Source organism: Ictidomys tridecemlineatus, chromosome 5 (assembly GCF_052094955.1).
Source record: "Ictidomys tridecemlineatus isolate mIctTri1 chromosome 5, mIctTri1.hap1, whole genome shotgun sequence".
Taxonomy (NCBI): domain Eukaryota; kingdom Metazoa; phylum Chordata; class Mammalia; order Rodentia; family Sciuridae; genus Ictidomys; species Ictidomys tridecemlineatus.
The window spans coordinates 103,596,766-103,611,106 of NC_135481.1; the positions used below are offsets into that span (position 1 = coordinate 103,596,766).

Sequence of the window (14,341 nt, forward strand, 5' to 3'; positions counted from 1 at the left end):
GAAGAATGCATAGGCCTTGGGAGTTGGGAGGACAGTCTCATAGAAAAAAATATACAGTGATTTCTAAGAGCTATCACAGACTGTCCATCATTCTTTGTAGGATATTATAATAAGGACCTGGGTGCGGGGTTTCAGTTCGCGACTAAAAGGCTTACGGGTCACTCCAGGTAAACTGGACTAACTGGTCTTCGCAAAGTAACCACACGAGAGACACAAATACCTTTTTCGTTGGGGTCCCTGTGATGGCTCCTCTGACCTTAAGGGTCCACAGGAAAAGAGAGAGCAAGAGCAGACGCTGACCCCTTTTATTGAGGAGAAGCTATTCAAATGAGGCAAGGGGTCAGGTTTCAGGGGGCTGAGTCTATCTTCATGATGTCCACTGTCAGCGGGTTGACTGACACCTGGGTAGGCCACACCCAAGGGCACAGTAAGAGGAGGGGACACACACAAGGCACTTCCATGGAAGATTCCATCCTAAACAGGGCAAGGGGTTATATTACAAAGGAACAGGTGAGCATAGCTTCACCCATGGGGCTGTAGCAAGACATACCCATGCACAAGACACCGACCCTTGAATCCAAGAAGGGTGGGGAAAACTCTGCCACATTTCTGTGACTGAGCACCTCAGCACCCAGCTGGGGAGTGTGACTCAGTCATGTGCAAGGTTGGTCTCCCACACCTGGGTTGAAGGGGACAAGATGGACAGTAGCAACTCAGATATCTATTTGACCTTTAGCATATATCAAGAAAATGCCTGGATAGATTTTTTTTTTTTTTTTTTTTTGGTACTCGGAATTGAACCCAGGGGTACTTTACCACTGAGCCACTGAGCTACATGCCCAGTTCTTTTTATTTTTTATTTTGAAACAAGGTATTGCTGAGGCTGCTCTTGAATTTGTGACCCTCCTTCCTGAACCATCTGAGTAGCTGGGATTACAGGCATGCTTCACTGCACCTGGCCCTAAATATATTTCATAAAAGAATTAGATTATACATTTGGGATGTTGCCTCTGTGAGGTATTCAGAATTCACTTTAGGGGGGCTCTTGTGGCCCCTTGAAGAGATAAATGATCCCTCCCTGAAACAGCTGATATTGAGACACAAATGAAAGTCCTATGTTGGGCACTATCTGGATATGCCAGACAGAAGCACCTGTCTGGCATATCCAGATAGCACTCTTCACAGTAGAGAAACCAGGTCAGTGAATTTACCAGACACAAGAGCACTGAATGACTCAATCCTCTCTCCTGAAATACCTAAAAGGAAGGAAATCTACGACAGTGGTACTGTAGCACATACCTAGTGGTCACCACATCAGACCATCTGGTGAGCATGGCATGAGGACAACAGGTGACATGCTCCCACCTCTGTCCCAGATGATTCAGCTTAGCTCCATGTCCCTGCTTGATGTGGCCCACTTTGAAATTGCCTGCCATCTGGACCCTTGCCTAAAACAAGTTCTGAACCCTGCATAGCTCTGAACTCAGAACAGCTGTGGTCCCCGAACAGGACCTTGAACAACTCTTTGACTGTTCCGGATCTTACTGACCACCTGCAGTGACCCTTGCATCTGTATCAACTATCTGCTTTTGTTTTCAGTGCGTTCTCTTTAAACTCCGTGGCCACTGATAACCTTTACTTAGCCTTTCTGCACCGACGTGTCATTGTAAAGTATGATGTATGACTTGACTGTTACAGATATGAGTAGTTAAAATTGAAATTGAATAAAAGGACCTGTGATTGTCCTGCTCGTGGTTACCACGTATTTTAGTCAGCTTTTTCAGTGCTTGTGAGAACAATTTTAGAGGAGAAAAAGTTTATTTGGGGGCTCACAGTCTCGTAGGTCTCAATCCATAGATGTCTGATTCCATGGAGCAAAGGTGAGGCAGAACATCGTGGTGGAAGTGTGTGGCAGAGAAAAGCAGCTGGTGACATGACACCAGGAATCAAAGTCCCCTCCATGTGGACAAAATATAAACTCTAAAGGCACATCCTCAAAGACCCACCTCCTCCAGCCATACCCTGCCTGTCTACAGCTACCACCCAGTTAATCATTAATTGGAGGATTAATGAAGCTCTCGTAACACCATCATTTCACCTCTAAACTTTCTTGCATTGTCTTACACATGAACTTTTGGGGGGCACCTCATATCTAACCCATAATATCAAGTGAATCATGACTATTTAGTGACAATGCCAATGAAAACGATGTAGCTGGAAAATTTAATGTTATCAATAAATTCTGAATTTTGGGTGTGTGGTAGCCCATGACTGTGATTCCAGTGACTCAGGACTTGAGGAAGGACGATCTAAATTCAAATCCAGCCAGGTCAGCCTAGGAGACCCTATCTGAAAAAAATCTATGTGAAAAGTATGTGTGGTGGTGGTATGTGGGGGGAGGGCAGTGCTGGGGTGATACCTCAATGGTAGGATGCCCCTGGGTTCAATCCCCAGTGTTTAAAAAAAATTAAGAAAAAATTCTGACATTGTAGAAAGACAAAAATGTCTCTCATCTAGGTTAATGACATAGCTCATTCATGATAATCAATAGCTGTAAACTGGGGAAGGTTTAGCAAGGCCTGTTCACTCGGGTTCCTTTGGGAACCCCTCTGTCTCTGAAGATTCATATTGGTTTTCCCTATAGCAAACTCTCATCTCATTTAAAAAATTTTCCTTCATAGCATTTACTGCAAAGGATAATTTCACATATATTTTTTTACACACATTTTGAATTTAATACTTATACACTTATTTTACATATTTACTTAATATCTATTTCTGTCAATAACTTTTGTGTGCCCTGGGACTGTATTTCTTTAAACCATTTTATCCCTGATGCCTAGAACAATATTTAAGACATTGTAGGGACTTGATATGTTTTTGATAGTTGAGCAGCAACCCTATTTTCCAAACTAAACACCATGACATGTGGTTTTTGAAAGACTATCTGGAGTCGAGAATTAAAACCCAGGGTACAGGACTGGTGAATTTCCTCTTCATTTCTGTCCGTTTTATATCCAAGTGAAATTTACAGCTATTGTGACATGCGTATCAGAGGAGTTTATATCCAAAGAACGAGCCGTATGGCATGATGCCGCCGGATAGTGCTTCTTCTAAATGTGCTTATCATTTCTCTTATTTTAATGCTGTCATTTTTTCAGTGGGGAGCTGCTGATGCTACAAGTCCTGATCTCACTTCTATTCAGTTGTCTTGATTAGGGAACAGCCCGGTGCTCCTAAATTATTCACAAGTCCCAGACACAGTTGAGGACTAGCAAATGTCAAATATAGTAATTGTCATCCAGGCAGGAGGAAGGACTTGATTTAAATGTATGCATTGAAATTAATAGGAAAGCAAAAATGTGACCCCACCTCTTTCTTTCTTTTTTTTTTTTTTAAGAGAGAGTGAGAGAGGACAGAGAGAGAGAGAGAATTTTTTTTTTAATATTTATTTTTTTTTTAGTTCTCGGCAGACACAACACCTTTGTTGGTATGTGGTGCTGAGGATCGAACCCGGGGCCGCACGCATGCCAGGCGAGCGCGCTACCACTTGAGCCACATCCCCAACCCCCCACCTCTTTCTTAAGAGCTCAGATAATGAAATGCAAATAGATTCTTCCAGGCCTCCCAAGTCAGCTGCTCCTTATCCCTCTCAAATAGAAAGGGAAATGCCATTCACAGACTTAGCCTAGAACAGAGTGTCCAACCTTCACCAAAACCCCTATAGTGTTTGACCGGTGCTCATCTGCACGAACACGTGTCCTGGGATATATTTTGAAATATCAGTTGAGGCTTTTTCCTTTTTAAGCTATTCTTTGTGTTAATCAAACTCCTGGAGCCTTCCCTACAGCCCAGAGAATTATACCCTTCTTTAAGGGGAAGAAGAAACTTACTATACGATTAGAACTGCAAAGGTCAAAGAAACTTAATGGTTAATTCATTTATTTTTTTCAACAAATATTGTAGCCATACTAGAAGTTTTATAGATAAAACTCAGGGAGTTTACATTCTATTTGGGTAGAATTACATATTAGATGAAAATTAGCAAGCAATTAATGTATGTTATGGTTTAGATATGAGGTGTCCCCAAAAAGCTCATGTGTGAGACAACGCAAAAAAGCTTAGAAGTGAAATGATTAGGTCATGAGAATTAGCCTAATTAACCTAATCAGTGATTAATCCTCTGATAGGGATTAACTGAGTGTAACTGTAGGCAGGTGGGGGTATGGACAGAGGAGGTGGGTCATTGGGAGGCATGCCTTTGGAATATATGTATTTGTCCCTGGTGAACAAGAGAGTCTCTCTGCTTCCTGCTAGTCATGATCTGAGCTGCTTTCCTCCTCCTGGCCCTTCTGTCCTGTTGTTCTGCCTCACATTGGGCACAGAGCAATGGAATTGGCTGTCTATGGACTGAGACTTTTGAAACCATGAGTCCCCCAATAAAATTTTCCTCCTCTGAAATTGTTCTTGTTGAATCTTTTGGTCACAGCAACAAAAAAGCTGACTAAAGCAATGTAAGTCCTATAAGACTAATAATGAAATTAGGCTAAAAAGAGAAAGTGAAGAAGGTTGGAATATTTAGGTACCTCATTGAATAAGTGTTATTGACCCAGGATTCTAAAGTTAGCAAATAAAAACACAGATGCCCAGCCTATCTATGTGTAGGATGTGCTTATATATATAAAAAAAATATTTGTTATCTGAAATTCAAATGTAATTGAGTATCTTCTATTTTATCTTGCAAGCCTGAATTTAGATCACATTTTGAATAATGTGAAGAAGCTGGGCATGGGGAGATCTGGAGAAACTGAAGTGTGGGCAGAGGATTAGCATGTAAAATGCCCTAAATCAGGAAGAAGAGGAGTGAATGTTTGGAGGTGGAGTTGGCGAATTTGCCTGGAACAGACTGTGTAGGGTCTTAGAAGCCATAGTATGCACTGTGAATTCAACCTTCAGTGTGATGGAAAGTGATAGAACAAGAGTGTCATGATCTGCCTATTGTTTTAAAAATATCACTTGGATTCAGAGTTGAGAACAGCCAGGGGATGAGAGAAGCAGAAAGGCCAGTGGAGGAGGCTGTCATAATAGAACTGGTGTGAGGGTGAGAACCGTGGGGATGACGAGATGTACTTCAACTTATGCCTGTTTAAAAAAAAAAAAAATAGAGCCTACAGATTTTGCCAGAGAATTGCATATGGGGTGTGCTGGGAAGAGAAGAATCAATAATGATGTCGAGGTTTTTAGACTAAGCGCAACCATTTCAAAAGTTGCTAGTGTCAGTAGGAATGACAAATTTTTCTTCAAATTTCTGGAGGTTTCACAGCTCTGGGCCAGATACAAGATAGGCTTAGAGAAGAATGGGGAGTGAGTGACAGGGAGAAAGGGTCATTTGAAATGGAATCATGTAAACCTGACAGATCATTCAGCTTCTGGAGCCACCTCCAGGGATCTGCATGGAGTTGGAGTTGTATTTGCCTTCCTTTTGGCTCTCTGATGAAAACTGTCAATTGTTAGTAGATGACAAGGTGTCTGCTACATCCTAATACGGGAGTTCTGAGACACAGTGGGCATCCAACCTACTATATATGAAAAATCATCCATAACCAGTAGTGTGGGACATTCAGAAGTATTCCTCTTCACTCTGAACATTTAGAGTATGATAATGACAGCATGACAGCTCAGATGCCATACTTGTGGCAGGCAGGATAGATAATAGTCCCCCTTCAAAATGTCCATATCCTAGTCCCCAGACCACTTGAATGGGTTATGGTACATAGCATAGGGGAATGAAGGCTGCTAATTGGCTGATGTTAATATACAGAGGTTTTCCTGGATTACCTTGGTGGGTCAGGTGTAATCACAAGGACCCTTTAAATGTGGAAGAGGGAGACAGAAGAGTTGGTACTAGAGTGACATGATGTGAGAAAGACTCAACCTGCCATTTCTGTCTTTGAAGATGGAAGGGGCAAAGAGCCCAGGCATTCGGACAGCCTCTAGATGTTAGAAAGGGCAAGAGAGCAGATTCCACCCTAGAAGCTCCAGAAATGGAACAGCTGCCTTGCAGAGATACCTTGATTTCATCCAAGTGAGACCCATTTAAAATTTCTGGCCTCCATCACTGTAACTTGTGTTTATTTTAATCCATTAAATTTGTAAAACCTGGTTACAGCAGCACTAGGAAATTAATACACTGACCATAGTAGAAACAGACAAAATTGATTAGACGTCTTCCATCGAGAAGATCAATGATAGAACATGTTCCACTTTTAACACACGAGTGTTTAATTTGTCCTGGCAGAGAACTGAAAATGAAGGAATTACCCAGATGGTTGAGGGAAACGTAAGATGCCATATTTCTTCCAATTGTCCAAATTCTTGCCTCAGTTACCAGTTCAGCATTCCAGATGATTCTGAAAATCTGGGGTTCACATTGTTCTGTACATAGCATAGACTTTTCTGTAACCTCCACCTCCACCTCCATACTATAAGTTCTTTAAAAGCACAGACTCTAACTGATTCACCATTGTTAGCTTACCACTCAGCAAATGATACTTGAACAAATAGATGAATGAATGAGTGTGAGTGAATGAATAAATGCCTCCCTCTCCTTTCATTTTTGACAAGTATCCTTGATAGGCCAGTGTGTGCATAGCAACTGTGTGCTGTGGAAGATCACAAGTTAAGTTTGAATTCACGCAAGTCATTTTCCAAGGCCTGGTTTGACAGATCCATTTGTTATGCAAGGTCATATTGTTGTAATTATTGTCCCTTAGCATAAACATGGGCCAAAAACCAAGCATTAAAATGCAGTAAGTCCTTGGCATCTAATCTTTCCCTTTGTTGCTTGACCTGATCTCTGACAGACTGGAGAACCAGCCTGAAAAGTCATCTGCAGCCCCGCCAGACTGCTGTAAGAATGACAGCTTTGGCTCACAACTGGGAGCAAGACGACGTGAGAGGTGATGCGGTCATTCTACAGGGGAAGTTGGAGTTTGGACAGCCTGGGAGACTGGGATGGAAGGCTAGAGGAAGAGAATATTAAGAGAACTGTGTAAAGCCTCAGGCTGTTTCAGTGTTAGCTCAGAGACTATTTGCTGTACAGATTACTTTGTGCAAAGCACCCTGTAAAATACCAAGAGGGAGGCAAAGATAAATCATCCAAGCCGACATGGATTTCTTGTTTATTATGTGTCAGGCACTGTGCTGAGCACTTGAGAAGCAGTATCTCATTTAATCCTCAAAACAATTTTATGGGTACGGAACAATTATATGCACTAAGCCAATGAGGAAAATTAAGCTTAGTGACAGTAACTTGCCCAAGGGCACACAGTAAGCGGCAGAGCCGGAAATTCTGACTGAGGTCTGATTCAAAAGTCAATTCTCTTAACCAATGAACATTTTGGGCGGTGTTTAATCACTGAACCTAATAATCTAATTGCTCTACTTTTATTTTAGTAGAGGAAATAAGATACATAAATACAGAAGTTATAATATTTAGACATAATGGGATAAATGCTGTACAAAAGGAGTGAGCTCAGCATTATTAAACATAGAACTTCTGGGAATGCAATCCAGGCAGGATTTAAGCATCAGGAGTTAGAAAATAATAGTAGCAGCTATTGAGATTTACTGTAAGTCAGGTTCTTTACTTCTGCTTATTTATTTATTCAAAAATATTTACTGAGTATTAACTATTCATCACGCACCCTTCTGTATTCTTGAGGCTCATTAAAAAATAAAACAGCTAAATATACCTGCCCTCCAGATGCCTGCATTCTAGTAGAGGGGGAGAAACAGTAAAGCATAAACTATAAATACATAGTTTCTGCACATCAACACGTGTGTGTGTGTATACACAAATATATACATACATATATATTTGCACACATATTTTTCAATTTTAAAGGTCATTAAATGCAATGGAAAAAGAAAATATTAAAAGAAGACAAGAGGGAATTAAGTGGGGTAATCACCAGATAGGATATGCAGAAGTATCTTGTGAACCTTTACAACAATCCCTCAACTCTTAAGAAGCTATTTTATGTCCTGTATTCAGATTGGGAAACAGAGAGGTTAACTCATTTGTTCTAGACGGTAAGGGAGTCCTCCTGCAGGTCTAGGTGCTTCAGGAGTCGTGGATTATCATGTGGACGTGACCAAGTCCAAGAACCACACTGCATACAACAAGTCCCCAAAATGGCACAGAAATGGCACCAAGGAACCCCAATCACAAAATATGAATCTCCTGGAGGGGTGGTAAACCCCAGCTTCCTGGAAACAAGCGCTTTGCCAAGAAGCACAATAAGAAAGGCCCGAAGAAGACGCAGGTCCCAATGCCAAGGTCATGCATGCACTGCAGAGGCTCTTAAGGCCCTTTTGAAGCCCAAGGAGGATAAATTCAAGATCTGAAGGGTGTCAGTTGCAGGCTCCATCAACTTGCCTACACAGCCCTCTCCAAGCTTTGGAAGCATGGTCATGTCCTCATGGGCCAAGACCTCAGGCTCTGCCAGTCAAGGCCATGTGTGGAGAGCTGTGATTTGAATTAGGTTTCTCTAACTGTCTTGAGGCTGCATTGCACTGGGAATTTCTTGTGCAATGGTTCAGGTCAAGATGGCCCAGTTGCTATGGTGATGCCTGGCCTGAGGAGGCTCCATGCAAAGGTGCAGAGCCATATCAGTTGGAACCTTGAGCTCAGGCACCAACTCCTGGGTAAGAGAATTCTGAGCATAACAAGTTAACCCTAAAGTCTCAGCAGTCCTGTGTCCTTCAGATTGTGGCTTTGCTGAAGCTTTCCCACAAATAACCTTTGGATGATAAAACCTATGTAATAAATGTGCTGAGCTAGCTCTAGGTTACTGCTCCTCCATCAGAGCTCAGTGTCCCACCTGGCCCCAGTTTTCTCTCCCTGTTTGTTTGTTTGTCTTTTCTTAATCCTCCATAGCCCCACACAGGTTTCTGAATTAATGGCTACAGCAGCTATGGCCAAGGCCAAGACTCAAACCCAGACTCAGGTCCACATTGAAGCTTCAGCTTTGGCTCCAGTTCCATCTGAGTCTCCTAAAGGTCCTCAGGCATCTACAAAGTCCTTTACCTGCCCATGTGAGGACAGGAGGACAAATGTGACCCATGGGGCTGGTGTCCTATGCTGTTTATATAAATGACCTGAGGCAGTAGGGGAAAAAAGAAAGAAAAAGTGAAAGTAGATAATGAAGGAAGGAAGAAAGAAAGAAATGGAACTGGGATACCAACTTAGATGTACAGATCCCAGAGGCTGTGTGTGCTCAACCACTCTGCTGTACTCACTCTTCAGTAAGCTGCTGCCCCCTCCTGTTTCTGCTTCTCCGCCTTCTTGAAAGTAGTTTAGCAATCATGGCTGTCAAGTTCTGCTTGACATCCCCTAAAACTTGCTGAACTTGGAGATACTGAAAGCCTCTCTCTAAAAGCCCAGCTTAGTCTCAGCTATGGAGTCTCTAGCAAAGACCACAAGAGCTGCAGTAGCTTTACCATCTGCCCATGAAAAGCTACCTTCAGTACCACAAAACTAGGTTTGCACAGTCTTGGAGATTGAGGTCCCCCCCCCCGACATTTCTCCTGTTTTTTCCCACCTCATGTCCTATCTCCTGATTTCTGAATCATCTCTACTTTTCACGCACTTTGGGTCATGAATCAGTAGAGGTAAGTGCAGGGATCAAATTTTGAAGTTGGGATATTGTTCTCCAGCCTGTTGAGTAAAAGGTACTTCTCGTCATCTCTTTTATAATGACCCCAAGTCCAATAACTGATGGGGTCACTATAAATCATCTATTATAATATGGATATAACTCAAAGAGACCTCGATTGGAAGTCTCGGTGAGCATCAAAATGTGCTCTTCTAGAAAACCTGGTCTTCTCTGCCTGGTCTGGTCTCTGAGGTCTCTGCTGGTATTATCATTGATTTCTGATATGTAAGTGGTTGCTTTTCTGGGATCTTTTAAGTTCAATGGAGCTAGTCTGGGAAAAGACTATCAAACAGTAGATATTTTCATTCATACATCAAACACAATTTTTTTTTGTCATTCCATTCTTAGTATCTAATGAGATAGGTGCCATACTAATATCTCTGTTTTCTAAATGATAAAACTGAGGGATATGGAGGCTTAGTTGCCCAAGGTTAAATCACTAGGGAGTAACAGCACTGCACTGAAACTGAATCCTGGGGCTGGGGATGTGGCTCAAGCGGTAGCGCGCTTGCCTGGCATGCATGCGGCCCGGGGTTCGATCCTCAGCACCACATACAAAGATGTTGTGTCTGCCGAAAACTAAAAAATAAATATTAAAAATTCTCTCTCTCTCTCTCTCTCTCTCCTCTCTCTCTCTCTCTTAAAAAAAAAAAAGAAACTGAATCCTGCCATCCTCTTTTATAATATTTTATCTAAATGCTGGGGATTCCTCTAGACAAGAGATTTTGGACTCCAGGAAATTTATAGCTTATGAGTGAGATGAATGTATGAATTCAAAATGTCAATAAGGAGCTATTTTGTAAAACTTGAACACTGTGCAAATAAGAAATTAGGAAAGAATATCTGGAGGAAGTGGTGGGCTTTTCTTCCTTTTCCTCACTCAAATCATTTTGGCCTGTCCAATATCATCACATGCATCTGTGACTCACTTTCCCCATAAAATTGATCTGGCTATGTACTATCTCCACATGATTGTACCAGAAGAATATCCTGAAACATGTCCCAGGGAAGCAGCCAGGCTTACCAGCTAATCTGTTGTCTTAAGCCCTGGTCATCTATTATTACATAACAAACTACTCCTACACTTAATATCTTACTCAAACCTATTTTATCATCTCATGATTTTCTAAGGCATGAGTGTGTCGGGTAATGGCTGAGCTATTCTGTTCCACCTGGAAGAGTCTCAGTCACTTGGTGCCACACAATTTGTGGCTGGACTGGTCTGGACTATGTAAGGTAAGAGGGTTTCACTTTACATGCTGGTAAAATATATAGAAGTTCTTGGTAAAATATATAGAAGTCTGGGCTCCCATTCCATGTAATTTTAGGAATACTTTGTGTGATCTCTTCCCCAGATCATCAGAGTTCTTACAGGGTGACACAGCCATCAGGAGAGATCAAGGATGAAGCTGCCAGTTGTCTTGAAGCCTCACCCTGGAACTGGATTGGCATCACCATACCCATCCTCCATTGGTTAAAGCAGCTATTGCCATCCTGATACAAGGGAAAGACAGATATACTTCATCTTTAGATGGGAGGAAAGTCAAAGAATTCATGCCCATCTTCCAGCCAGCACTCTTTCTAGTTTGACTTGTATTGAATTTGCATGATGGATTCAAAATATATCTAATAAAATGCTGTCTATTTCTGAAGACTAATTGAAGCTGAGGTGTCAAGATTTCAGTATATTTTAGTGTTCAAATGAGACAACTAGATTTTTCTCAGAGCAGTGAATGTACAGTGATTGCATTTAAAAATACACACGTAAATTGTGAATTTCCAAATGGTATTATGAAAATAGTGGGAAATATTTAGATCTCCTTTGCAATTTTGGCAATGGAAGCAACTGAGTGTTGGGGTGGGGAAGAGCAGGTTGATAATCATTGTGAACTATTGAGGAAATAGGGAGAAAATGAGTTACATTCATTCTTCAAGGAGAGACTGTGGAAATTCTTGATAAGGGCAAAGTGAGCAAGACTTGAGAAAATAGGATTCCTAGGGTGACATTTGGGAGACAGCTACTTCTACCACAGCTCTGGGTACATTGTGGATATTTGTGTTTATTTAATGAGGAAAAAAAATAGTGAAGAGATAGTTCTGGAATGTTCCAGATAAGGAGTCTCAGAGAGAGTGGACCTGGGAATAAAGATTTCCTTAAACTATTTGGGGAGAATTAAAAGAAATTATTTAGTGGCAGACACTAAAAGATAATGTTATCACTTTTCTATATTTTTATCATCTTCAAAAGTCAAAGATTTAGCTTTGGACACTGAGAATAAAAAGAGAGTAGGAATGGGATTAAAGAATAATATTACTTTTGTGGGTGAAGATATATTGCACGACTGTCCAATAGCACTTTCTTCAGTGATGGACATTGTATTTGCACTGTTTAATATGGTAGCTGATGACCACATGTGGATATTGAGGCCTTGAAATATGTTAGTATGACCAGAAAAAGAAATTTAAAATTTTAATTTTAGAGGCTGGGTATATAGCTTAGTTGGTAGAGTGCTTGCCTCGCATGCACAAAACCCTGGGTTCAACCCCTAGCACAACACAAAATAAATAAATAAAATTTAACTTTAATTAATTTAAATGGGCTTGTGTAGCTAGTGGTTGCTGGATGAACAGAAAGATTTATTTCAGGCTTATTTGAAGCAAAGTCTATGGTATAAAACAGTACTTAATGAACCTCAAGTGTATAATATCAGTATCTGGAAATTCTTTCACATTCTAGCAAAATTAATTTCTTTATTGTAATAAACAGGTAGGAGAAAAAGTTAGGCTTTTAGCTAACAGGGGACAAATGTAGATGCATAAATATAAGCGTATAAGACAGAGGCTGAAGGGAGGATAGTAATTTAAAGACCAGCTGTTTGCCTTGCACAATCGTGTCAGTAATTATGTATCAGAATAACACAGTTTGGTTTTACAAGGAAGTTCAGAGTCTTTCCTGCGTCTTGTTTCAAGTAGAAAATTGAATGAAATGAATATTACTTATATTCACCTGGCGTAATTTGCTCTTCTTTTTTTTTTTTTTTTTTGTCAGCAGTAATGGAACTGGAACAGTTAAACCATGTTCTCCAGGGTACGGGTACTACTGCCAAGAGTGGAAAACTTTCATCTTCCAAAGCCTCAATCAGCCAGTTTCTCATCTGCATCCCATAAATCATCAAGAAGGAACAAGCTCATTATCTCAGCACCAGGGACAAAAGTCTTTTACATGACACTGAACTTCTGACTATTGCAAACATGGCAGCTTGCCATCTTTCTTTAACAGGTGTGTTGGTTCCTTTAACAGACTGGGTCAGAAGTTTGAAGATGTGGTTCGAAATTTCAATTTTGTCATGTGCCATGACTTGCAGTGGGCCCATGTCCAAAGGTAATTGGGCCCAGTAGTCTTTGGGGCTATTTAGATATTTTCATAGGTTTGAGGAAAGGGAAGCAGGAATTTGTATCCCTGAAGACATTCTCTCTTAGAAGCTAGGAATTAGAGGAATTTCTCTGCTCTAATTCAGGAAAGTAGAGCATAGCAATGCTGCTACTGCAAGGACCCAGGCAGAAGGTCCCAACTACAGGGTGTTGCAATTTCCTATACCTTTAAAAATTTTCTAAAAATTGACATATGATAATTGTATATATTTATGGAGGATGGTATGAAAGTTCAACTCATGTTCAAAATGTGCAATGATCAGATCAGGATTATTGGCATATTCATCACATATCATTCCTTTTTTTGGGAAGATTAAAAATCCTCTCTACTGGTTACTTTGAAATATATAACTAATTGTCAACTTTAGTTATGTTATAGAACACCAGAGGGTTTGTCTCTTATTTGGCTGCACCTCTGTATATATTAACCATCTTCTCTCTATTGACCCATCCTCCTCCCCTGCCAAACCTCTTTATTAGAAGGAGAAAGAGAGAGAGGAGAGAGAAGAGAGAGAGGAGAGAGAGGAGAGAGAGGAGAGAGAGGAGAGAGAGGAGAGAGAGGAGAGAGGGGAGAGGGGAGAGGAGAGAGGAGAGAGGAGAGAGAGAACTGCTCCAAACAATAAAAACTTAATAGAACAAATAAGCAAAACCCCTGAGGTCTGTGCTGGAAACAAAACAACATAATAAAGAAGGATTTTCTTATCTATGTGCTTTCCAAATTGCAATTTTAAAACTTAGGTTAGCCGTCATGAAAAGGTTTTTTAATAAAATGATAGTTTACAATAAAAGTACAGAAGTACAATAAAAGATCTTGTGATATGGGAAAAAAATTCTTATATCTCCATTCCATAGTTTTTTTTCCCTCCTGTCTGTCTGTCTGTCTCTTTTTGTTTTTTGTAATTTTGGTCTTGTTAAGTTGCTGAGGCTGGCCTTGAACTTGTGATCCTCCCACCTCAGCCTAGGTAGCCACTGGGATTATAGGCATGCACCACTGCCCCGGGTGCAGTTCTCTTTTTGCATAATAAGTTTTGTGGGATTCTAGAACCTTCTAAATTACCCAATATATGATTCCTGCTTCATACAGAATTTCCTATGATTTTTCAGTAGCATAATTATATTCCCAGAAAAGGTTCCTCAACCTTCACTTCCCTAAGCACAGGAACAGTGTGAGTGTTGCACGGAGAGTTCTC

The 14,341-nt window shown here is 40.8% G+C and overlaps 1 long non-coding RNA gene across 2 annotated transcripts in view; it reads left to right on the forward strand.

The window, feature by feature from the left end:
* LOC144377906 (uncharacterized) overlaps positions 1-13,857 on the forward strand; it is a 29,742-nt gene extending 15,885 nt beyond the window's left edge. The window contains exons 2-3 of one of the 2 annotated variants that reach the window (XR_013439183.1): positions 6,864-6,959; positions 12,772-13,857. This is a non-coding gene — a long non-coding RNA (uncharacterized LOC144377906). The other variant, XR_013439182.1, reaches the window with a different exon arrangement.
* The last annotated feature ends 484 nt before the right edge of the window (positions 13,858-14,341 follow it).